The following is a 26,078-nucleotide window of genomic DNA, read 5'->3' on the forward strand; positions in this document are numbered from 1 at the left end:
CTTATTCACATTTACTCTCAGCTTTCTTCTTTCACACACTTTACCAAACTAAGTCACCAGCTTCTTCAGTTTCTCACACGAATCAGCCACCAGCGCTGTATCATCAGCGAACAACAACTGACTCACTTCCCAAGCTTTCTCATCTACAATAGACTGCATACTTGCCCCTCTTTCCAAAACTCTTGCATTCACCTCCCTAACAACCCCATCCATAAACAAATTAAACAACCATGGAGACCTCTCACACCCCTGCCGCAAACCTACATTCACTGAGAACCAATCACTTTGCTCTCTTCCTACTCGTAGACATGCCTTACATCCTTGATAAAAACTTTTCACTGCTTCTAACAACTTGCCTCCCACACTATATATTCTTAATACCTTCTCCAGATTCATAAATGCTACATACAAATCCATTTGCTTTTCTAAGTATTTCTCACAAACATTCTTCAAAGCAAACACCTGATCCACACATCCTCTACCACTTCTGAAACCACACTGCTCTTCCCCAATCTGATGCTCTGTACATGCCTTCACCCTCTCAATCAATACCCTCCCATATAATCTACCAGGAATACTCAACAAACTTGTACCTCTGTAATTTGAGCACTCACTTTTATCCCCTTTGCCTTTGTACAATGGCACTATGCAAGCATTCCGCCAATCCTCAGGCACCTCACCATCAGTCATACATACATTAAATAACCTCACCAACTAGTCAAAAATACAGTCACCCCCTTTTTTAAGAAATTCCACTGCAATACTATCGAAACCCGCTGCCTTGCTGGCTTTCATCTTCTGCAAAGCTTTTACTACCTCTTCTCTGTTTACCAAATCATTCTCCCTAACCCTCTCACTTTGCACACCACCTCGACCAAAACACCCTATTTCTGCCACTCTATCATCAAACACATTTAATAAACCTTCAAAATATTCACTCCATCTCCTTGTCACATCACCACTACTTGTTATCACCTCCCCATTAGCCCCCTTCACTGAAGTTCCCATTTGTTCTCTTGTCTTACACACTTTATTTACCTCCTTCGAAAAAATCTTTTTATTCTCCCTAAAATTTAATGATACTCTCTCACCCTAATTCTCATTTGCCCTCTTTTTCACCTCTTGCACTTTTCTCTTGACCTCCTGCCTCCTTCTTTTATACATCTCGCAGTCATTTGCATTACATATATATATATTATATATATACACATTTTTTTTTTTTTTTTATACTTTGTCGCTGTCTCCCGCGTTTGCGAGGTAGCACAAGGAAACAGACGAAAGAAATGGCCCAACCCCCCCCCATACACATGTATATACATACGTCCACACACGCAAATATACATACCTACACAGCTTTCCATGGTTTACCCCAGACGCTTCACATGCCTTGATTCAATCCACTGACAGCACGTCAACCCCGGTATACCACATCGCTCCAATTCACTCTATTCCTTGCCCTCCTTTCACCCTCCTGCATGTTCAGGCCCCGATCACACAAAATCTTTTTCACTCCATCTTTCCACCTCCAATTTGGTCTCCCTCTTCTCCTTGCTCCCTCCACCTCCGACACATATATCCTCTTGGTCAATCTTTCCTCACTCATCCTCTCCATGTGCCCAAACCACTTCAAAACACCCTCTTCTGCTCTCTCAACCACGCTCTTTTTATTTCCACACATCTCTCTTACCCTTACGTTACTCACTCGATCAAACCACCTCACACCACACATTGTCCTCAAACATCTCATTTCCAGCACATCCATCCTCCTGCGCACAACTCTATCCATAGCCCACGCCTCGCAACCATACAACATTGTTGGAACCACTATTCCTTCAAACATACCCATTTTTGCTTTCCGAGATAATGTTCTCGACTTCCACACATTCTTCAAGGCCCCCAGAATTTTCGCCCCCTCCCCCACCCTATGATCCACTTCCGCTTCCATGGTTCCATCCGCTGCCAGATCCACTCCCAGATATCTAAAACACTTCACTTCCTCCAGTTTTTCTCCATTCAAACTCACCTCCCAATTGACTTGACCCTCAACCCTACTGTACCTAATAACCTTGCTCTTATTCACATTTACTCTTAACTTTCTTCTTCCACACACTTTACCAAACTCAGTCACCAGCTTCTGCAGTTTCTCACATGAATCAGCCACCAGCGCTGTATCATCAGCGAACAACAACTGACTCACTTCCCAAGCTCTCTCATCCCCAACAGACTTCATACTTGCCCCTCTTTCCAAAACTCTTGCATTTACCTCCCTAACAACCCCATCCATAAACAAATTAAACAACCATGGAGACATCACACACCCCTGCCGCAAGCCTACATTCACTGAGAACCAATCACTTTCCTCTCTTCCTACACGTACACATGCCTTGCATCCTCGATAAAAACTTTTCACTGCTTCTAACAACTTTCCTCCCACACCATATATTCTTAATACCTTCCACAGAGCATCTCTATCAACTCTATCATATGCCTTCTCCAGATCCATAAATGCTACATACAAATCCATTTGCTTTTCTAAGTATTTCTCACATACATTCTTCAAAGCAAACACCTGATCCACACATCCTCTACCACTTCTGAAACCACACTGCTCTTCCCCAATCTGATGCTCTGTATATCCCTTCACCCTCTCAATCAATACCCTCCCATATAATTTCCCAGGAATACTCAACACAACTTTACCAATATAATTCAAGCATTCACTTTTGTTTTTGCCTTTATTCAAGCTTTTCACGTAAATATATACAAGCATTTATTATTAGTGAAAGAGAAGAGAGAGGCATTTGGATGATTTTTGCAGGGAAAAAAATGCAAATGAGAGGGAAATGTACAAAAGAAAGAAGCAGGAGGTCAAGAGAAAGGTGCAAGAGGTGAAAAAGAGGGCAAATGAGAGTTGGGGTGAGAGAGTATCATTAAATTTTGGGGAGAACAAAAAGATGTTCTGGAAGGAGGTAAATAAAGTGCACAAGACAAGGGAGCAAATGGGAACTTCAGTGAAGGGGGCTAATGGGGAGGTGATAACAAGTAGTGGTGATGTGAGGAGATGGAGTGAGTATTTTGAAGGTTTGTTGAATGTGTTTGATGATAGAGTGACAGATATAGGGTGTTTTGGTCGAGGTGGTGTGCAAAGTGAGAGGGTTAGGGAAAATGATTTGGTAAACTGAGAAGAGGTAGTAAAAGCTTTGCGGAAGATGAAAGCTGGCAAGGCAGCAGGTTTGGATGGTATTGCAGTGGAATTTATTAATAAAGGGGGTGACTGTATTGTTGACTGGTTGGTAAGGTTATTTAATGTATGTATGATTCATGGTGAGGTGCCTGAGGATTGGCGGAATGCTTGCATAGTGCCATTGTACAAAGGCAAAGGGGACAAAGGTGAGTCCTCAAATTACAGAGGTATAAGTTTGTTGAGTATTCCTGGTAAATTATATGGGAGGGTATTGATTGAGAGGGTGAAGGCATGTACAGAGCATCAGATTGGGGAAGAGCAGTGTGGTTTCAGAAGTGGTAGAGGATGTGTGGATCAGGTGTTTGCTTTGAAGAATGTATGTGAGAAATACTTAGAAAAGCAAATGGATTTGTATGTAGCATTTATGGATCTGGAGAAGGCATATGAACGAGTTGATAGAGATGCTCTGTGGAAGGTACTAAGAATATATGTTGTGGGAGGCAAGTTGTTAGAAGCAGTGAAAAGTTTTTATCGAGGATGTAAGGCATGTGTACGTGTAGGAAGAGAGGAAAGTGATTGGTTCTCAGTGAATGTAGGTTTGCAGCAGGGGTGTGTGATGTCTCCATGGTTGTTTAATTTGTTTATGGATGGGGTTCTTAGGGAGGTGAATGCAAGAGTTTTGTTAAGAGGGGCAAGTATGCAGTCTCTTGTGGATAAGAGAGCTTGGGAAGTGAGTCAGTTGTTGTTCGCTGATGATACAGGGCTGGTGGCTGATTCATGGGAAAAACTGCAGAAGCTGGTGACTGAGTTTGGTACAGTGTGTGAAAGAAGAAAGTTGAGAGTAAATGTGAATAAGAGCAAGGTTATTAGGTACAGTAGGGTTGAGGGTCAAGTCAACTGGGAGGTAAGTTTGAATGGAGAAAAACTGGAGGAAGTTAAGTGTTTTAGATATCTGGGAGTGGATGTGGCAGCGAATGGAACCATGGAAGCAGAAATGAATCATAGGGTGGGGGAGGGGGTCAAAGTTCTGGGAGCCTTGAAGAATGTTTGGAAGTCGAGAACATTATCTCGGAAAGCAAAAATGGGTATGTTTGAAGGAATAGTGGTTCCAACAGTGTTGTACGGTTGCAAGGCATGGGCTATGGATACAGTTGTGCGCAGGAGGGTGGATGTGCTGGAAATGAGATGTTTGAGGACAATATGTGATGTGAGGTGGTTTGATCGAGTAAGTTATGATAGGGTAAATGAGATGTGTGGAAATGAAAATAGTGTGGTTGAGAGAGCAGAAGAGAGTGTTTTGAAATGGTTTGGTCACATGGAGAGAATGAGTGAGGAAAGATTGACCAAGAGGATGTATATGTCAGAGGTGGAGGGAACAAGGAGAAGTGGGAGACCAAATTGGAAGTGGAAAGATGGAGTGAAAAAGATTTTGAGTGATCGGGGCCTGAACATGCGGGAGGGTGAAAGGCGTGCAAGGAACAGAGTGAATTGGAACGATGTGGTATACCGGGGTCGACGTGCTGTCAATGGATTGAACCAGGGCATGTGAAGCGTCTGGGGTAAACCATGGAAAGTTGTGTGGGGCCTTGATGTGGAAAGGGAGCTGTGGTTTTGGTGCATTATTACATGACAGCTAGAGACTGAGTGTGAACGAATGGGGCCTTTGTTGTCTTTTCCTAGTGCTATCTCGCACACATGAGGGGGAGGGGGTTATTATTCCATGTGTGGCGAGGTAGCGATGGGAATAAATAAAGGCAGATAGTATGAATTATGTTTATGTGTATATATGTATATGTCTGTGTGTGTGTATATATAAGTATACATTGAGATGTATAGGTATGTATATTTGTGTGTGTGGACGTGTATGTATATACATGTGTATGTGGGTGGGTTGGGCCATTCTTTCGTCTGTTTCCTTGCGCTACCTCGCAAACGCGGGAGACAGCGACAAAGCAAAATAAAATAAATATATATATATATATATATATATATATATATATATATATATATATATATATATATATATATTATTTATTTTTTACTTTATTTTCCTTTGTTGCTGTCTCCCGCGTTGGCGAGGTAGCGCAAGGAAACAGACAAATGAATGGCCCAACCCACCCAAATACACATGTATATACATACACATCCACACATGCAAATATACATACCTATACATCTCAATGTATACATATATATATACAAACACAGACATATACATATATACACATGTACATAATTCATACTGTCTGCCTTTATTCATTCCCATCGCCAACCAGCTACACATGAAAATAACAACCCCCTCCCCCCCTCATGTGCGCAAGGTAGTGCTAGGAAAAGACAACAAAGGTCACATTTGTTCATGTATAATGCACCGAAACCACAGCTCCCTTTCCACATCCAGGCCCCACAAAACTTTCCATGGTTTACACCAGACGCTCCACATGCCCTGGTTCAATCCATTAACAGCATGTCGACCCCAGTATACCACATCCTTCCAATTCACTCTATTCCTTGCACGCTTTTCACCCTCCTGCATGTTCAAGTCCCAATCACTCAAAATCTTTTTCATTTCATCTTTCCATCTCCAATTTGGTTTCTCACTTCTCCTCATTCCCTCCACCTCTGACACATATATCCTCTATGTCAATCTTTCCTCACTCATTCTCTCCATGTGACCAAACCATTTCAAAACACCCTCTTCTGCTCTCTCAACCACACTCTTTTTATTACCACACATCTCTCTTACCCTTTCGCTTCTTACTCGATCAAACCACCTCACACCACATATTGTCTTCAAACATCTCATTTCCAGCACATCCACCCTCCTCCGCACAACTCTATCTATAGCCCACGCCTCACAAACATATAACTTTGTTGGAACCACTATTCCTTCAAACATACCCATTTTTGCTTTCGGATATAATGTTCTCGACTTCTACACATGCTTCAACGCTCCCAGAACTTTCATCTCCTCCCCCACCCTATGATTCACTTCCATGGTTCCAACCACTGCCAAATCCACTCCCAGATATCTAAAACACTTCACTTCCTCCAGGTTTTCTCCATTCAAACTTATCTCCCAATTGACTTGTCCCTCTACCATACTGTACCTAATAACCTTGCTCTTATTCACATTTACTCTCAGCTTTCTTCTTTCACACACTTTACCAAACTAAGTCACCAGCTTCTTCAGTTTCTCACACGAATCAGCCACCAGCGCTGTATCATCAGCGAACAACAACTGACTCACTTCCCAAGCTTTCTCATCTACAATAGACTGCATACTTGCCCCTCTTTCCAAAACTCTTGCATTCACCTCCCTAACAACCCCATCCATAAACAAATTAAACAACCATGGAGACCTCTCACACCCCTGCCGCAAACCTACATTCACTGAGAACCAATCACTTTGCTCTCTTCCTACTCGTAGACATGCCTTACATCCTTGATAAAAACTTTTCACTGCTTCTAACAACTTGCCTCCCACACTATATATTCTTAATACCTTCTCCAGATTCATAAATGCTTTTCCATTTGCTTTTCTAAGTATTTCTCACAAACATTCTTCAAAGCAAACACCTGATCCACACATCCTCTACCACTTCTGAAACCACACTGCTCTTCCCCAATCTGATGCTCTGTACATGCCTTCACCCTCTCAATCAATACCCTCCCATATAATCTACCAGGAATACTCAACAAACTTGTACCTCTGTAATTTGAGCACTCACTTTTATCCCCTTTGCCTTTGTACAATGGCACTATGCAAGCATTCCGCCAATCCTCAGGCACCTCACCATCAGTCATACATACATTAAATAACCTCACCAACTAGTCAAAAATACAGTCACCCCCTTTTTTAAGAAATTCCACTGCAATACTATCGAAACCCGCTGCCTTGCTGGCTTTCATCTTCTGCAAAGCTTTTACTACCTCTTCTCTGTTTACCAAATCATTCTCCCTAACCCTCTCACTTTGCACACCACCTCGACCAAAACACCCTATTTCTGCCACTCTATCATCAAACACATTTAATAAACCTTCAAAATATTCACTCCATCTCCTTGTCACATCACCACTACTTGTTATCACCTCCCCATTAGCCCCCTTCACTGAAGTTCCCATTTGTTCTCTTGTCTGACACACTTTATTTACCTCCTTCGAAAAAATCTTTTTATTCTCCCTAAAATTTAATGATACTCTCTCACCCTAATTCTCATTTGCCCTCTTTTTCACCTCTTGCACTTTTCTCTTGACCTCCTGCCTCCTTCTTTTATACATCTCGCAGTCATTTGCATTACATATATATATATTATATATATACATATTTTTTTTTTTTTTATATACTTTGTCGCTGTCTCCCGCGTTTGCGAGGTAGCACAAGGAAACAGACGAAAGAAATGGCCCAACCCCCCCCCCATACACATGTATATACATACGTCCACACACGCAAATATACATACCTACACAGCTTTCCATGGTTTACCCCAGACGCTTCACATGCCTTGATTCAATCCACTAACAGCACGTCAACCCCGGTATACCACATCGCTCCAATTCACTCTATTCCTTGCCCTCCTTTCACCCTCCTGCATGTTCAGGCCCCGATCACACAAAATCTTTTTCACTCCATCTTTCAACCTCCAATTTGGTCTCCCTCTTCTCCTTGCTCCCTCCACCTCCGACACATATATCCTCTTGGTCAATCTTTCCTCACTCATTCTCTCCATGTGCCCAAACCACTTCAAAACACCCTCTTCTGCTCTCTCAACCACGCTCTTTTTATTTCCACACATCTCTCTTACCCTTATGTTACTCACTCGATCAAACCACCTCACACCACACATTGTCCTCAAACATCTCATTTCCAGCACATCCATCCTCCTGCGCACAACTCTATCCATAGCCCACGCCTCGCAACCATACAACATTGTTGGAACCACTATTCCTTCAAACATACCCATTTTTGCTTTCCGAGATAATGTTCTCGACTTCCACACATTCTTCAAGGCCCCCAGAATTTTCGCCCCCTCCCCCACCCTATGATCCACTTCCGCTTCCATGGTTCCATCCGCTGCCAGATCCACTCCCAGATATCTAAAACACTTCACTTCCTCCAGTTTTTCTCCATTCAAACTCACCTCCCAATTGACTTGACCCTCAACCCTACTGTACCTAATAACCTTGCTCTTATTCACATTTACTCTTAACTTTCTTCTTCCACACACTTTACCAAACTCAGTCACCAGCTTCTGCAGTTTCTCACATGAATCAGCCACCAGCGCTGTATCATCAGCGAACAACAACTGACTCACTTCCCAAGCTCTCTCATCCCCAACAGACTTCATACTTGCCCCTCTTTCCAAAACTCTTGCATTTACCTCCCTAACAACCCCATCCATAAACAAATTAAACAACCATGGAGACATCACACACCCCTGCCGCAAACCTACATTCACTGAGAACCAATCACTTTCCTCTCTTCCTACACGTACACATGCCTTGCATCTTCGATAAAAACTTTTCACTGCTTCTAACAACTTTCCTCCCACACCATATATTCTTAATACCTTCCACAGAGCATCTCTATCAACTCTATCATATGCCTTCTCCAGATCCATAAATGCTACATACAAATCCATTTGCTTTTCTAAGTATTTCTCACATACATTCTTCAAAGCAAACACCTGATCCACACATCCTCTACCACTTCTGAAACCACACTGCTCTTCCCCAATCTGATGCTCTGTATATCCCTTCACCCTCTCAATCAATACCCTCCCATATAATTTCCCAGGAATACTCAACAAACTTATACCTCTGTAATTTGAGCACTCACTCTTATCCCCTTTGCCTTTGTACAATGGCACTATGCAAGCATTCCGCCAATCCTCAGGCACCTCACCATGAGTCATACATACATTAAATAACCTTACCAACCAGTCAACAATACAGTCACCCCCTTTTTTAATAAATTCCACTGCAATACCATCCAAACCTGCTGCCTTGCCAGCTTTCATCTTCCGCAAAGCTTTCACTACCTCTTCTCTGTTTACCAAATCATTTTCCCTAACCCTCTCACTTTGCACACCACCTCGACCAAAACACCCTATATCTGCCACTCTATCATCAAACACATTCAACAAACCTTCAAAATACTCACTCCATCTCCTTCTCACATCACCACTACTTGTTATCACCTCCCCACTTGCGCCCTTCACCGAAGTTCCCATTTGCTCCCTTGTCTTACGCACTTTATTTACCTCCTTCCAGAACATCTTTTTATTCTCCCTAAAATTTAATGATTATATATATATATATATATATATATATATATATATATATATATATATATATATATATATAAAAGTTTTTATCGAGGATGTAAGGCATGTGTACGTGTAGGAAGAGAGGAAAGTGATTGGTTCTCAGTGAATGTAGGTTTGCGGCAGGGGTGTGTGATGTCTCCATGGTTGTTTAATTTGTTTATGGATGGGGTTGTAAGGGAGGTAAATGCAAGAGTCCTGGAAAGAGGGGCAAGTATGAAGTCTGTTGGGGATGAGAGAGCTTGGGAAGTGAGTCATTTGTTGTTCGCTGATGATACAGCCCTGGTGGCTGATTCATGTGAGAAACTGCAGAAGCTGGTGACTGAGTTTGGTAAAGTGTGTGGAAGAAGAAAGTTGAGAGTAAATGTGAATAAGAGCAAGGTTATTAGGTACAGTAGGGGTGAGGGTCAAGTCAATTGGGAGGTGAGTTTGAATGGAGAAAAACTGGAGGAAGTGAAGTGTTTTAGATATCTGGGAGTGGATCTGTCAGCGGATGGAACCATGGAAGCGGAAGTGGATCATAGGGTGGGGGAGGGGGCGAAAATTTTGGGAGCCTTGAAAAATGTGTGGAAGTCGAGAACATTATCTCGGAAAGCAAAAATGGGTATGTTTGAAGGAATAGTGGTTCCAACAATGTTGTATGGTTGCGAGGCGTGGGCTATGGATAGAGATGTGCGCAGGAGGATGGATGTGCTGGAAATGAGATGTTTGAGGACAATGTGTGGTGTGAGGTGGTTTGATCGAGTAAGTAACGTAAGGGTAAGAGAGATGTGTGGAAATAAAAAGAGCGTGGTTGAGAGAGCAGAAGAGGGTGTTTTGAAATGGTTTGGGCACATGGAGAGAATGAGTGAGGAGAGATTGACCAAGAGGATATATGTGTCGGAGGTGGAGGGAACGAGGAGAAGAGGGAGACCAAATTGGAGGTGGAAAGATGGAGTGAAAAAGATTTTGTGTGATCGGGGCCTGAACATGCAGGAGGGTGAAAGGAGGGCAAGGAATAGAGTGAATTGGAGCGATGTGGTATACAGGGGTTGACGTGCTGTCAGTGGATTGAATCAAGGCATGTGAAGCGTCTGGGGTAAACCATGGAAAGCTGTGTAGGTATGTATATTTGCGTGTGTGGACGTGTGTATGTACATGTGTATGGGGGGGGGGTTGGGCCATTTCTTTCGTCTGTTTCCTTGCGCTACCTCGCAAACGCGGGAGACAGCGACAAAGTATAAAAAAAAAAAAAAAAAAAAAATATATATATATATAAAAATATATATATATAGTGGTTCCAACAATGTTGTATGGTTGCGAGGCGTGGGCTATGGATAGAGATGTGCGCAGGAGGATGGATGTGCTGGAAATGAGATGTTTGAGGACAATGTGTGGTGTGAGGTGGTTTGATCGAGTAAGTAACGTAAGGGTAAGAGAGATGTGTGGAAATAAAAAGAGCGTGGTTGAGAGAGCAGAAGAGGGTGTTTTGAAATGGTTTGGGCACATGGAGAGAATGAGTGAGGAAAGATTGACCAAGAGGATATATGTGTTGGAGGTGGAGGGAACGAGGAGAAGAGGGAGACCAAATTGGAGGTGGAAAGATGGAGTGAAAAAGATTTTGTGTGATCGGGGCCTGAACATGCAGGAGGGTGAAAGGAGGGCAAGGAATAGAGTGAATTGGAGCGATGTGGTATACAGGGGTTGACGTGCTGTCAGTGGATTGAATCAAGGCATGTGAAGCGTCTGGGGTAAACCATGGAAAGCTGTGTAGGTATGTATATTTGCGTGTGTGGACGTGTGTATGTACATGTGTATGGGGGGGGGGTTGGGCCATTTCTTTCGTCTGTTTCCTTGCGCTACCTCGCAAACGCGGGAGACAGCGACAAAGTATAAATATACATACCTACACAGCTTTCCATGGTTTACCCCAGACACTTCACATGCCTTGATTCAATCCACTGACAGCACGTCAACCCCGGTATACCACATCGCTCCAATTCACTCTATTCCTTGCCCTCCTTTCACCCTCCTGCATGTTCAGGGCCCGATCACACAAAATCTTTTTCACTCCATCTTTCAACCTCCAATTTGGTCTCCCTCTTCTCCTCGTTCCCTCCACCTCCGACACATATATCCTCTTGGTCAATCTTTCCTCACTCATTCTCTTCATGTGCCCAAACCACTTCAAAACACCCTCTTCTGCTCTCTCAACCACGCTCTTTTTATTTCCACACATCTCTCTTACCCTTACGTTACTCACTCGATCAAACCACCTCACACCACACATTGTCCTCAAACATCTCATTTCCAGCACATCCATCCTCCTGCGCACAAATCTATCCATAGCCCACGCCTCGCAACCATACAACATTGTTGGAACCACTATTCCTTCAAACATACCCATTTTTGCTTTCCGAGATAATGTTCTCGACTTCCACACATTCTTCAAGGCCCCCAGAATTTTCGCCCCCTCCCCCACCCTATGATCCACTTCCGCTTCCATGGTTCCATCCGCTGCCAGATCCACTCCCAGATATCTAAAACACTTCACTTCCTCCAGTTTTTCTCCATTCAAACTCACCTCCCAATTGACTTGACCATCAACCCTACTGTACCTAATAACCTTGCTCTTATTCACATTTACTCTTAACTTTCTTCTTCCACACACTTTACCAAACTCAGTCACCAGCTTCTGCAGTTTCTCACATGAATCAGCCACCAGTGCTGTATCATCAGCGAACAACAACTGACTCACTTCCCAAGCACTCTCATCCCCAACTGACTTCATACTTGCCCCTCTTTCGAAAACTCTTGCATTTACCTCCCTAGCAACCCCATCCATAAACAAATTAAACAACCATGGAGACATCACACAACCCTGCCGCAAACCTACATTCACTGAGAACCAATCACTTTCCTCTCTTCCTACACGTACACATGCCTTACATCCTCGATAAAAACTTTTCACTGCTTCTAACAACTTTCCTCCCACACCATATATTCTTAATACCTTCCACAGAGCATCTCTATCAACTCTATCATATGCCTTCTCCAGATCCATAAATGCTACATACAAATCCATTTGCTTTTCTAAGTATTTCTCACAAACATTCTTCAAAGCAAACACCTGATCTACACATCCTCTACCACTTCTGAAACCACACTGCTCTTCCCCAATCTGATGCTCTGTACATGCCTTCACCCTCTCAATCAATACCCTCCCATATATATATATATATATCCCTGGGGATAGGGGATAGGGGAGAAAGAATACTTCCCACGTATTCCCTGCGTGTCGTAGAAGGCGAGTAAAAGGGAAGGGAGCGGGAGGCTGGAAATCCTCCTCTCTCGTTTTTTTTTTTTTCCCAAAAGAAGGAACAGAGAAGAGGGCCAGGTGAGGATATTCCCTCAAAGACCCAGTCCTCTGTTCTTAACGCTACCTCGCTATTGCGGGAAATGGCAAATAGTATGAAAGAAAGATATATATATATATATATATATATATATATATATATATACATATATCCCTGGGGTAGGGGAGAAAGAATACTTCCCACGTATTCCCTGCGTGTCGTAGAAGGCGACTAAAAGGGAAGGGAGCAGGGGGCTGGAAATCCTCCCCTCTCATTTTTTTTTTAATTTTCCAAAAGAAGGAACTGAGAAGGGGGCCAGGTGAGGATATTCCTCGAAGGCCCAGTCATCTGTTCTTAACGCTACCTCGTTAATGCGGGAAATGGTGAATAGTATGAAAGAAAAGAAAGAATATATATATATATATATATATATATATATATATATATATATATATATATATATATATATATATATAAACGCATGGCCTTGATTAAGGCCTCAGTTGCCCATGCCAACTCAACTATACGTAAAAATATCTTCATTCATCCTCCTATCATCATGTGGGTGAAACAGCACATTTTAATGTATCTCATGACAGTGATTCATTGTTGTTTATCTTTTCCTTTTTTAAATGCATTACATGTTTTTGATGCTAAGTGACTACATCACTTGGCTCATGCAATTTCTTGCATAGTACAATATATTAGAATACATTAGCCTTCCATTCATCACCATGTTCTGGTTTTCCTATTGCCTGTTGATATACATAAACCTTTCACTTAACAACTGGAATTTCTCACGTGGCACATCGATAGAATCATGCATGGTTACCCTCTTATCATCATGTATAGGTGTTCCTTTCACATTTTGATGTGCATCAACCTGATAATTATCACTTAGCATTCACACTTCCCCTAAAAGCACTTCATCAGATTTGCACTGAGCTTCAACAGCTTTAAATATTTTCCTATTCTGCTTTTGGATTTCTTTCATATCTCTTTAAATTTCAATAATTACTTCGTTATATTCCAGATCACTGTTGTCGATAATCTATTCAATAGGTATAACGAGTGGTTCCTTATTCCATAGTCTGCCAAGAGTTATCACATTTTGTGAGGGTTGAACTCTGAGAATTCGGCCAGCATTGGATGTGGTAAGAGGAAAGAGAAAGGCGGGCATTTGCTGTGGTTGCTCATTAGGTTGCTGGAGTAGAGGTGGCTGCTTGATGCAGTCTTGATGCCATGCCATGAGCCCAGGCAGCTGACACTTTATGCATCTTTCTTCAATGATTTTTCTACTGTCAAGTTTTCCTTATGTGTTTTTGTGGGATGTTTCGCACACATATACATCACCAGAAAGACAAACCTACAGGTGTATACCCCATGATTCCATCTCTAGGATTTGAAGCATCACTGTCTTGGAGGAAGATAGATATCCACCGAGTTAACGTAAGGCACCAGGGACAGTGAGTTTCCTTGGTGGGTGTTCACTGCCAATCCAGGCTGCTATGACTGCTGCTTTATCTCTGATTTGTTTAACATTTTTGGTGTTTTCATTCTGAAGAAGGACTACGGGGTCTTGGTAGTTGAAGTCCCAGGATGACGATGGCAATCTTATTAGGGTGTGCATGATTGTTTGGAGGTATCTGCATGTATATGCCTTCAATAACATATCTGGTTAATTCAACTAACTGTTGATCATCATTCATCATAAGGGTTGCTGGTGCAACTGGGTGGTGGTTGCCCAAGTCACTGCCTATGTCCTCTTGTTTCCTCAGGGTAGATATCTCTGTTGTGTTCACTCAGTGCTCTGTATGGTAAAACAAAATAGCTTCCTTGTATGCATCCATTGTTGTTGGTCACATGGGGAAATATAGAGTAACTCCTTCACCAACATGTGAGGGGCAGGAGGAGCGCGTTTTCTTGACCTTCTTGTAATGTCAAATCAACTCGACAGCTTTTAATAATGACCTTTGTCTTTTTCACATCCTTAAGTAAGTAGAGTTTAACAAGCCCTTCCTTGAGTAGGTGTCTTACCTGGGTGACCATCGATAACATATCTGGAGGGGGGGGGGGGGGGGGTGTCATGTCATATCAACTTACTGACACATCCCCTTTTTGTAATAGCCAGATTTTTTTTTAAGGCTCCAGTCACAGAAAAAAGTCCACATCAAGGCCAGGCCTTTAATTGAAATATAGAGAATTATGAAAGGGAAAAAGAAAAGGGAAAGTATTTACAAATTTTGAAATCAGTGAAAAAACCTGTTTTTTAAAACGTGCCAGGTCATAGTTATTGGGAAAGACAAGAGAAGGTAGAGAGCTCCTAAGCTTCGAGGTGTAGGGATAGAAACAGTTATCAAAATGGCAATACCTAATACCAACACTGTACAACAGTGCAGCTTGGGGAACGGGCAAGTATGATCACATGTAAATTACAGGAAACTCTAAAGAAACAACAATGTTATAAACTGATGCATAAGAAGCATTATATTCCCGGAAGGAAAGAGAACACTCTGTTATCCATCCACCAGGTCAAGAAGGGGAAAGGGCTGCTGACACTGCAGATACACTTACTAAACCACTAGAAATCTTGTTCAGGATAGCAAAGTAGAAAGGCAATGTACCAAGGGAGGGGAAAAGGGCACATGTCATAACCATCTCTAAGAAACGAGATGGGAAACACCTGACAAATCATAGGCCCATCTCCCTGATGAGTGTGGTATGGTACTGAAAAAGATAATTAGAAAGCATATAGATGACTTCCTGCAAAGGAGATTCTTAGAGAGACAAATGAACCCCCTGAGATTCCTAAGAGTGTGAGAGCTCTATTTTAGACAAGAAAAGGCTATGTGGATTGTTTGTATCTCAACTGCCATAAGGAATCTGACACAATACTAAATGGCAGGATGAATAAGAACCTGGCTCACCAGGCAGGAATGAGGAGACTCCATCTATAGACAGAAGGTTATCTTAGTAGAAATGAGCAAAGGACGCATGTCAGGGAAGCCTTCTTAAAATGAAAGAGGTCCCAGCTGAAATGTAGTGTACTTTTCTTGATCTATGTGAGTGACCTGTGAGAAGGTATGGACCCAAGCTGATTAAGTTTGCAGAACACAAATGTCAAGAGCGAAGTGAAAAGCAAGATGAATTGCATGAACTTAAAAGGAGACCAAGACAGACTCCAAAGTAGCCTGATACATGATCGTAGAAATTCAAACCAAGTAAAAGAAAATTAAAGCTGATGAGACATTGTATATAAGGCATCAGTATGAATATCATCTTGTAAATAATAAGCTGCATGAATCTGTGTGTGTGTGTGTGTGTGTGTGTGTATGTGTGTGAGGATCTTGGAACCCGACACTGACCCTAACCTGTCACCAAAGTCCCACAGCAAAGGAGACAAGTTGTTTGCTGGCATTTATAACAGCATTCAAGTACAGCGTATGGATAATGAAATAATCAGCAAGCTGTTCACATAATATGTACACAAGGCTCAAAACCTGTATATGTACACAAGGCTCAAAACCTGTACATGTACACAAGGCTCAAAACCTGTATAAGCACCTTAAGAAGCACTAAGAGCTAAACAGAAGGGTCCTGAGGAGAGTAACAATGATGGTATTAGAAATACGGAATCCGAGTTACTGAGAAGAAAAGCTTCTCGCCTTACGTTTTCCAAACATGGAAGAGAGAAGACTGAAGGTTGATCTGATCACCTTTCATTTTTTAAATCAGTCTGATGCAAATAGCGAATTCTTTGAAAGATGTAAGGATATTTCAACCTGAGGATGTAACATGAAGTTAAGCAAGAACCTCAAGAAAAATGCAAATAAGAAAAATACAATAATTGAGCGGAGGATGAATGAGACAGACTGAATGAGAAAACAGTAAATGTGGACATTACACAAGAGTTTATAAAGTTGTTTGATAAGAAATGGCGCCCCACGAACGTCCTCCGTATATCCCCTCACCATACAGCACAAACTGGTAATAACACACACGGCTCTGTGGTGAAGCGGTTGGCATCACTACCGTAGGTCATAGCGGGCCCACCTGGGATCGAGCCTGCATGGGCGCGGCAATCGGCTCACAACCAATCCCAGCTCGGGGCTGTTCCATAATTGGGTACCTGACTTAGGCTGGTGTGTGTGTGTGTGTGTGTGAGCATAAATACATGGGAGAAAAAGACAAGATGGCAAATACATAGTTAAGCGTCCGGAAAACACGAGCGTAAAAGTAATTAACTCTAACACACAAACGCAATCACACATCTTGATTTTTTCTACAGTAACCTACGAAAAAAGTAGAATCGACAATTACAGCCCATAAAAAATATAAAAGTATTTGCAAACTGCATACAAATGCAGGGGAAATATACACATGAACAAACAAGTGTTGGCTCAATTTTTGAAGACAAAATTCTTTTTTGAGTTTTCATACACTTGTGGTATCAAATTTTGGAACTGCGTCCAGTGACAGATGAGAGAGGCGGGCGGGGTGGAATGTGAGCCGGTAGCGAGAAATGACTTACCTTGTGGAGTGAGGAAGTGGGCGTTAGCACTGGGGGTTACTAACAGGACTGGCAGGCACACCTGAGTATAGCTTTAACTTAAGTAGAACCACCCGTCACGTCCCTATGCAGTTTACACCGAGATAAAGCTTTGTGGAACAACGAAAGTGTGTAATATGTGTCACGAATGAGCAAAACACCCTCAGGCAGACTCCAGCGTGTCTGACATACCGTGACGATATTGTGAGCGGTCTAGCGGAGGGAGGAGTGTTGACGTGTTTGATAAGGAGATCCCTTTCCCGCCCCTCACCCCGTGAGTCAGTCAATGACCGGCTAGCTGTCTCGGTTGCGCTAGCACCAGGTATCCACCATCTCTTGCCATCCGGACGCTAAGTTAGAACTGCTCTTCATGGCCGTGGAGGGAAGATCTATAGCTGCACATCACGTGCCTACCTAACTTACATCCTCACCCAACACACACTACATTTTCTTGTCCAACTGGTTCAGTAAAACGTTATGCAAAGTGCCGCTTCCTCGTCCCAGACAGTTCGCGCTACAACTTACACGCATTTTCCTTATGTGCAATGTCACTTCAATCAAAATCAAAAGCCTCAACAGTACAGCAGACATTTCAAGCAGGAGGAGGGAGGTGAAGCCCGGCTAACCGTCTCACAATCAACTCCTCCCGGCCAGCTCTAGACAGTCCAGTGCGAGGCTACATGATCTGCGAGGCTACATGATCTGCGAGGATACATGATCTGCGAGGATACATGATCTGCGAGGCTACATGATCTGCGAGGATACATGATCTGCGAGGCTACATGATCTGCGAGGCTACATGATCTGCGAGGCTACATGATCTGCGAGGATACATGATCTGCGAGGATACATGATCTGCGAGGCTACATGATCTGCGAGGATACATGATCTGCGAGGCTACATGATCTGCGAGGATACATGATCTGCGAGGCTACATGATCTGCGAGGATACATGATCTGCGAGGCTACATGATCTGCGAGGATACATGATCTGCGAGGATACATGATCTGCGAGGCTACATGATCTGCGAGGCTACATGATCTGCGAGGCTATATGATCTGCGAGGATACATGATCTGCGAGGCTACATGATCTGCGAGGATACATGATCTGCGAGGATACATGATCTGCGAGGCTACATGATCTGCGAGGATACATGATCTGCGAGGCTACATGATCTGCGAGGATACATGATCTGCGAGGATACATGATCTGCGAGGATACATGATCTGCGAGGATACATGATCTGCGAGGCTACATGATCTGCGAGCATACATGATCTGCGAGCATACATGATCTGCGAGGCTACATGATCTGCGAGGCTACATGATCTGCGAGGATACATGATCTGCGAGGCTACATGATCTGCGAGGCTACATGATCTGCGAGGATACATGATCTGCGAGGATACATGATCTGCGAGGATACATGATCTGCGAGGATACATGATCTGCGAGGATACATGATCTGCGAGGCTACATGATCTGCGAGGCTACATGAGCTTTGTTTATGAACTTCCAACTGCATACAGAAACCACAAGCACTGTGTGCCGGACCCTTCCCGCACGAGGAAACACAACACCAAAAATTATAGTAATAATGATAATCCTCGCTCTCGTTATCATTATTATTATCTTTACTGAGTAACAAAGGACTCAAGTCCTCCCTATGAAGCAGACATGTTGAAGAGACAAGGCCACGGTGTTTGGGAGACCCACACAGCGGCTGGGTTCCGCCCTAGGCTGATAACACTGTTTGGGGGCGATGTTGATAACATTGTGTTCTAATTAATGTACTCACAACTACAATACGATCCCCAACTAGCCTCACGGCAGAGCCCTTGATCCTTATAATGATCCTCAGAGGTGAGGACAAGGTGTCCGGTTTATATCATCAAAGGTTGCGCTATCCAGGTCAAACGCAGAGGGTGGTGGTCAGTCCAGCTGGTGTCATCACCTCTCACTGTCGTTCATACAGATACTGCCAGGCTGCGTTGCACCAACTGGCTGGCAAGCACTGCATAGGTATCTCTCTTGTAATTCAAAACCTGTTAAAGTATCATACTTGTGCCATTGTACAGTGGTGGAGGGAGACCTACTGTAGGACGTACGTACTACAGTGGTGGACGGAGGAGACCTGCTGTAGGATGTACTACAGTGGTGTGGGGAGACTTAGTGTAGGATGTACTACAGTAGTGGGGGGAGACCTACTGTAGGATGTACTACAGTGGTGGAGGGAGACCTATCGTAGGATGTACTACAATGGTGGAGGGAGGAGACCTGCTGTAGGATGTACTACAATGGTGGAGGGAGACCTGCTGAAGGATGTACTACAGTGGTGGAGGGAGACCTGCTGTGGGATGTGCTACATTGGTGGAGGGAGAAGACCTGATGTAGGATGTACTACAGTGGTGGAGGGAGGACACCTGCTGTAGGATGTACTACAGTGGTGGAGGGAGGAATCTACTGTAGGATATACACTGGTGGGAGTAGGAGACCAGCTGTAGGATGTGCTACAGTGAAGGGAGGAGACCTACTGTAGGATGTACTACAGTGGAGAGAGGAGACCTACTGCAGGATGTACATTGATGGAGGGAGGAGACCTACTGTAGGATGTACTACAGAGGAGGGAAGAGACCTACTGTAGGATGTACAGTGATGGAGGGAGGAGACCTGCTGTAGGATGTAGCAAGACAGGCACACACACCACCAGGTGGGGTGTCTCTCCTCTCCGCTACTCCATCCCAGAACTGTTGATAACGAAGCCAAAAATACCAAGTGGAGAGGAAGGCTGAACTTTGCCACTTAAAGCAGACCAAGAAGACGGGCTATGGTGCCAGGGGAGCACCACCCGGCGTGACGTGGAGCCCGGCCGGCCTGGATGACAGTGAGAGAGAGAGAGAGAGAGAGAGAGAGAGAGAGAGAGAGAGAGAGAGAGAGAGAGAGAGAGAGAGAGAGAGAGAGAGAGAGAGAGGGTGGAGAGCACAGTATATAGAGAAGTGAACACTTCATACACATCAATTAACATCGACGAGACATGCGACGAAAGACAATAACTATGTACAGTGAGGGGAGGCACTACAGAACGCAGGGGAACTATATAACATGAGGGGAAAAGCTTTATAACGTAAAGGAGCTATTTAGAAGCTATATAACGTAGAGGAACCATGTAACGTAACAGAGGCTATATAACGTAAGGGAAGGAACTACATAATGTAAAGGGAAAAACTATATAATGTTAAGGACATAAGGTAAGGTAAACTACATAAGGTAAGGGGAGGAACTGTAAGGCAACTATATCAAGTCCGGGGAGAAGCTATATAACGTCAGGGGAAGAATCATATAACGTTAGGTAGGATGCCATGTAACGTAAGGAGAGTAACCATGTAACATACAAGTGAGGAACTATATAACGTAAGGAACTATATAACGTAAGGCGAGAAGCTCAATGACATAAGGGAACTATACAACGTGAGACGAGTTGCTACATATCCAAAAGGGAAGGACTTTATAACGTAAGGGAGTAACTATATAACGGGAGGAACTATGCAACGACTGGGGAGGAATTATATAAGGTCAGGGGAGGAACTATATAACGACTGGGGAGGAATTATATAAGGTAAGGGGAGGAACTATATAACGACTGGGGAGGAATTATATAAGGTCAGGGGAGGAACTATATAACGACTGGGGAGGAGCTATACAAGGTAAGGGGAGGAACTATATAACGACTGGGGAGGAATTATATAAGGTTAGGGGAGGAACTATATAACGACTGGGGAGGAATTATATAAGGTAAGGGGAGGACCTATATACGTAGGTGGACAATATATAAGGTAATGAGAAAAGCTATACATCTTACAGGAAGAATAAATCGTAAGGGAAGGAACTATATAAAGCACAGAGTTACAATACATACTGGAAGGAACTATATAACGGAATGAGTCACTATACAACGTAACAGGAAAATACATATGAAGAAGCTGTATAACGTTAAGGCAAGAACAGTATATATCCTATGGGTGGGGAAGGGGGGATGACCATTATAACGAAGGGGGAGGAGCAATATAACGCAAGGGAAGATATAACGTAGGAGGAGGAGGAAGAAAATAACATTAGGGAAAGAACAATATATCGCAAGTAGTAATGGATACAATCTCGTGGGCAAACGTCTTACCTCGAAAGTGGCCAAGTCATTTTACCCCAAGATTTGTACTTGTTAACATACGGAATAATTTACCAATAAAACTGGCTGAAAGTCGTGCTATGGATACGTTAGGGAAATGTCTCTGTAAAGATTTCACTTCAGGAACACGACAGACATTATTTACGCATCCTTAGTCACATGAAAAGTTTGCATGTTTTTCACTCTTAACCTGTACGTCTTCCCATTCTAAGCACATTACCCTCAGAGTTTCCGACATCTTCTACAATCACAAGCAGCTTCGAAAGGCCCCAGTCTTCTGTTGTCGCTTGGATTCCTTTATATATATGGTGTATAACTTTCATGGAGCTATATTATATACAACGTAAGGGAAGGACCTATGTTATATACAACACAGATAAGAGGATTTAATTTTCTGTAAAATTTGTAAAGTGCAAGAACTTTATGTTTATCACTGCTTTTTAGCATAGAAAAGATATCAAAAACTTAAAACTATTTACATAGAGCCATACTCTTTCGTCTCCTTTCAAACATAACTAAAAAGAAGAGTAAAATCATAAATTGTTACTTCTTTAATCGATTCATCAACATGTTTATATAACAACTCTGTTTAAGATTTCTCCATTTTCATAAACATTTCCATTACCATTATGTAATCCATACATGACTGGGACTTACAACCTTGGCTTTCCGTTGTACTTATGCATCAGGTTAGTGTAGAGGCCACGGTAACACTGCACTTGCTGAAGACTGTCTCCTTTCCATTATGAGACGATGACTCAATATCGTATGACCAAATCCTCCGCTGATAAAGAACACTTTCAAAATGTCGATCCCTGTACACAGAGGAACTCTATACTTCAACAACTTCCTTTACTCTCAGTAGTCTGCTATTCTTTAGCGTTTCGAAGTCCCAACCTAGCTTGCCATTTACATCGACCATACATAAGCATTCCGTCTGCTCGTCAAATCATCGGGGTGGGATATCTCTCGTTATAGCTTGCTAGACAGAGCTACTTCAGCCTCATCTTTTTCATTACCGTTGATAACATGTCCACCATCGTATCAGAAGAATTCTACACTCTTAAGCCTTGAATGGGTTCTTACAATACAATCTTGGACTCTTTAAACTGTGGGATGCATAGGAGCAAATAGCATTATGGCTTAAAGAGTTCACAGTGGGACTTGGAGTAGATTGTATCTTCCATTGTTCTGTGAGATTGCTCAACTGATCTTGACATTATAGCCGAAACACTTAAGAGTTTTGCAGTAAGTACGGAATTATCTCCTGGTACCCATCAATAAATATTCTGTTTGTATGAACAGTGTCATGCTTGTGAAATCTACTTTTTGCTATAACAGAAAATACGTTTTGGACTGAATTTTTCTCTAGTCCCTGGCAAGGTTTGATCTCCGGAACCTTCCACGGAGGGAATCAAGCAAAACCACACTCCTCTATTGATGACACGTCTAAACCCCTCTCATAACTGGCGTTTTTACCGTTACACTAACAGGTTCAGAAAACTTTGGATGTTAATCAAACATCTTACTCCTCTCAGTAGCGACTCCTACTTCTGTATGTTGGGGTCGGTGGTGTGCGTTTAAGCCCAAAGAAATACTTTTAGGCCAAGTTTATGTACGTATACATTCACAGGGAGCTCAATAGTCTCTACAAGCACCATTTAAAGGACCTGACCGCTACTGTCCTGCAGAATGCTTATACCAAGATTATGGAAAACGTCAAAAATCTTTAGGACGTTACCAATGGTCAACGAATATATCTAGCAACCATATTAAGAACGTCACCAACAGTCAACGAATATATCTAGCAACCATATTAAGAACGTCACCAACAGTCAACGAATATATCTAGCAACCATATTAAGAACGTCACCAACAGTCAACGAATATATCTAGCAACCATATTAAGAACGTCACCAAATGTCAACGAATATATCTAGCAACCATATTAAGAACGTCACTAATGGTCAATGAATATATCTAGCAACCATATTAAGAACGTCACCAATAGTCAACGAATATATCTAGCAACCATATTAAGAACGTCACCAACAGTCAACGAATATATCTAGCAACCATATTAAGAACGTCACCAACAGTCAACGAATATATCTAGCAACCATATTAAGAACGTCACCAATAGTCAACGAATATATCTAGCAACCATATTAAGAACGTCACTAATGGTCGACGAATATATCTAGCAACCATATTAAGAACGTCACTAATGGTCAACGAATATATCTAGTAACAATATTAAGAACGTCAGCAATAGTCAACGAATATATCTAGCAACTACAATAAGAACGTCACTAATGGTCGACAAATATATCTAGTAACAATATTAAGAACGTCAGCAATAGTCAATGAATATATCAAGCAACTACAATACGAACGTCACCAATGGTAGACGAACATATCTAGCAACCACAATAAGAACGTCACCAATGGTAGACGAACATATCTAGCAACCACAATAAGAACGTCACCAATGGTAGACGAACATATCTAGGAACCACAATAAGAACGTCACCAATGGTAGACGAACATATCTAGGAACCACAATACGAACGTCACCAATGGTAGACGAACATATCTAGCAACCACAATACGAACGTCACCAATGGTAGACGAACATATCTAGCAACCACAATAAGAACGTCACCAATGGTAGACGAACATATTAAGTAACCACAGACCAGATTCGATTCACTGTATGTCCGTATCTTATGAAACATATAACCTCAAGAGTTTTCCTATCATCTCCTCAAGAGCAGTGACACACTAACCTTCAAAACGTTTAGTGACTCGCTTGTATGGTTTCATGCAACGTTAATGGAGGAAGTATGTAACGGACGACAGTGCCCTCATCGAATTCTTCGAGAAAGCCATTCACGACGAGAATATAGTAATTTTAGTTTTAAATACACATGAGGATCACGTCAATCATGTTCAAGTTGGAGAAAAATGCTGTAAGAGTGATCACCGCTCACAACACCGCAGGTAGTGTCGGTCAACATGACAGTCGCTAAAAAAATGTCAGATTCTAAACGTGCAAATTATAATGATCTTCGCATTATTCTTGACAGGCAAACCTGGGTTGATACGGTCGATGAAAATGACGAACGTTGCTTGGAAAAAAGCTTCAGAAAACCTTCAAAGCAGCAGAGGAAACATGCGTGCCAATGCGTAGCAGACGGGGGTATTTCTAGAACGAAAGGTAGTGGAATGGTGAAATAAAACAGTGCCTGCTGTCTACAAAACTAAGAGAATCCAGTAACCAACATGATAAAGTTATGTAAATATGCATAAAGTAAGTTACATGATAAAGTGAACGTCAGTATGAAGCATGTATTGCTCAAAATAGCAAAAGAAACCCAAAGGAGTTTTACAGTTATGTTATAAGAGGCATTACCAAGTCAATACGCACATCAATTACAGAAAACGGTGATTTGGTTCAAGACAACGAAGCAATGGCAAAAATACTAAATGACGTTTTTGCATCTGTATGTACGATCGAAGACACAACCTACGTCCCGAGACCAGGTTTAATAATAAGAGACAGGAACGTTCTTCAACAAAATGACATAAAAACCAAGGCCAGACTTTCAGCAATACATGGAATAGGAATAAATAAAACGGCGAGCCCTGATAAATTCTAAGGTCACTTCCTACGGGAAAAGTTCCTGATGAATGGAAGTTTGCTAGTGTAACACCGATATTCAAATAAGGTAATAATTCACCGCTTGGAAATCATCGTCCTATTAGCTTAACGTTACTAACTGGAAAACTTATGGAAACCATCATTCAAGATACAACTGTAAACCATTTAGAGGACCACCACTTGATAAACAATTCTCAGCATGGTTTTCGACGAAATAGCTCGTGGCTAACAATTCTACTCGATTTCTTTTCTGTTAGAATCAATATGTATGGCAAAAGCAAAGCAGTTGATGTTATCCATCTAGATTTTCAAAAAGTTTTCGATAAGGTTCCACATCAAGGTTATTTGCAAAAATCACTTCACATGGTACTGTTGGGGTTGTACTTCAGTGGATGGGAAACTGGTTGACTGACCGTAAACAAAGAGTTGTGATCACCGGTCAAGCCTCAGAATTGGTTAGACGGAACATGTAAAGTGCCACAGGGTCAGTCTTGGGACCAGTTGTTTCTCTATTTATATGAATGCTATTGATAATGGGCTGCATTGCAGGATAGTCCAGCTCGCTGATGATACAAAGCTGGAACATAAATCTACAAAAGAACTTGAACGTTTACAGTTTCAATCTGACACAAACAAAATAATGAACTGGGCTCATAAATGCGACTGAATTCTAAGATCAATAAGTGGAAACTTTTCCATATCGGTAATAAAAACGAAAAGGCAAGCGACAGTATGAGTTCTGTAGAACTGCAAAAGGTAAATGAGGAAAAAGACTTGGGCGTAATAATCTCTGGTGACCTAAATCCAAGTAAACAGGACACAGAAGCAGTGAAAA

At 42.3% G+C, this 26,078-nt stretch overlaps 1 protein-coding gene across 16 annotated transcripts in view; it reads right to left on the bottom strand.

The window, feature by feature from the left end:
* Positions 1-26,078, bottom strand: part of PMCA (plasma membrane calcium-transporting ATPase 3) — a 1,595,457-nt gene that overhangs the window by 958,212 nt on the left and 611,167 nt on the right. The window contains exon 1 of one of the 16 annotated variants that reach the window (XM_071662679.1): positions 17,377-17,564. The exons of the other annotated variants lie outside the window; for them this stretch is intronic. The gene's annotated coding sequence lies outside the window, so the exon portion shown is untranslated. Of the gene's footprint in view, positions 1-17,376; positions 17,565-26,078 lie in introns of those variants that run through there. 16 annotated transcript variants of the gene reach the window in all.

This window comes from Panulirus ornatus, chromosome 6 (genome assembly GCF_036320965.1).
Source record: "Panulirus ornatus isolate Po-2019 chromosome 6, ASM3632096v1, whole genome shotgun sequence".
Taxonomy (NCBI): Eukaryota; Metazoa; Arthropoda; class Malacostraca; order Decapoda; family Palinuridae; genus Panulirus; species Panulirus ornatus.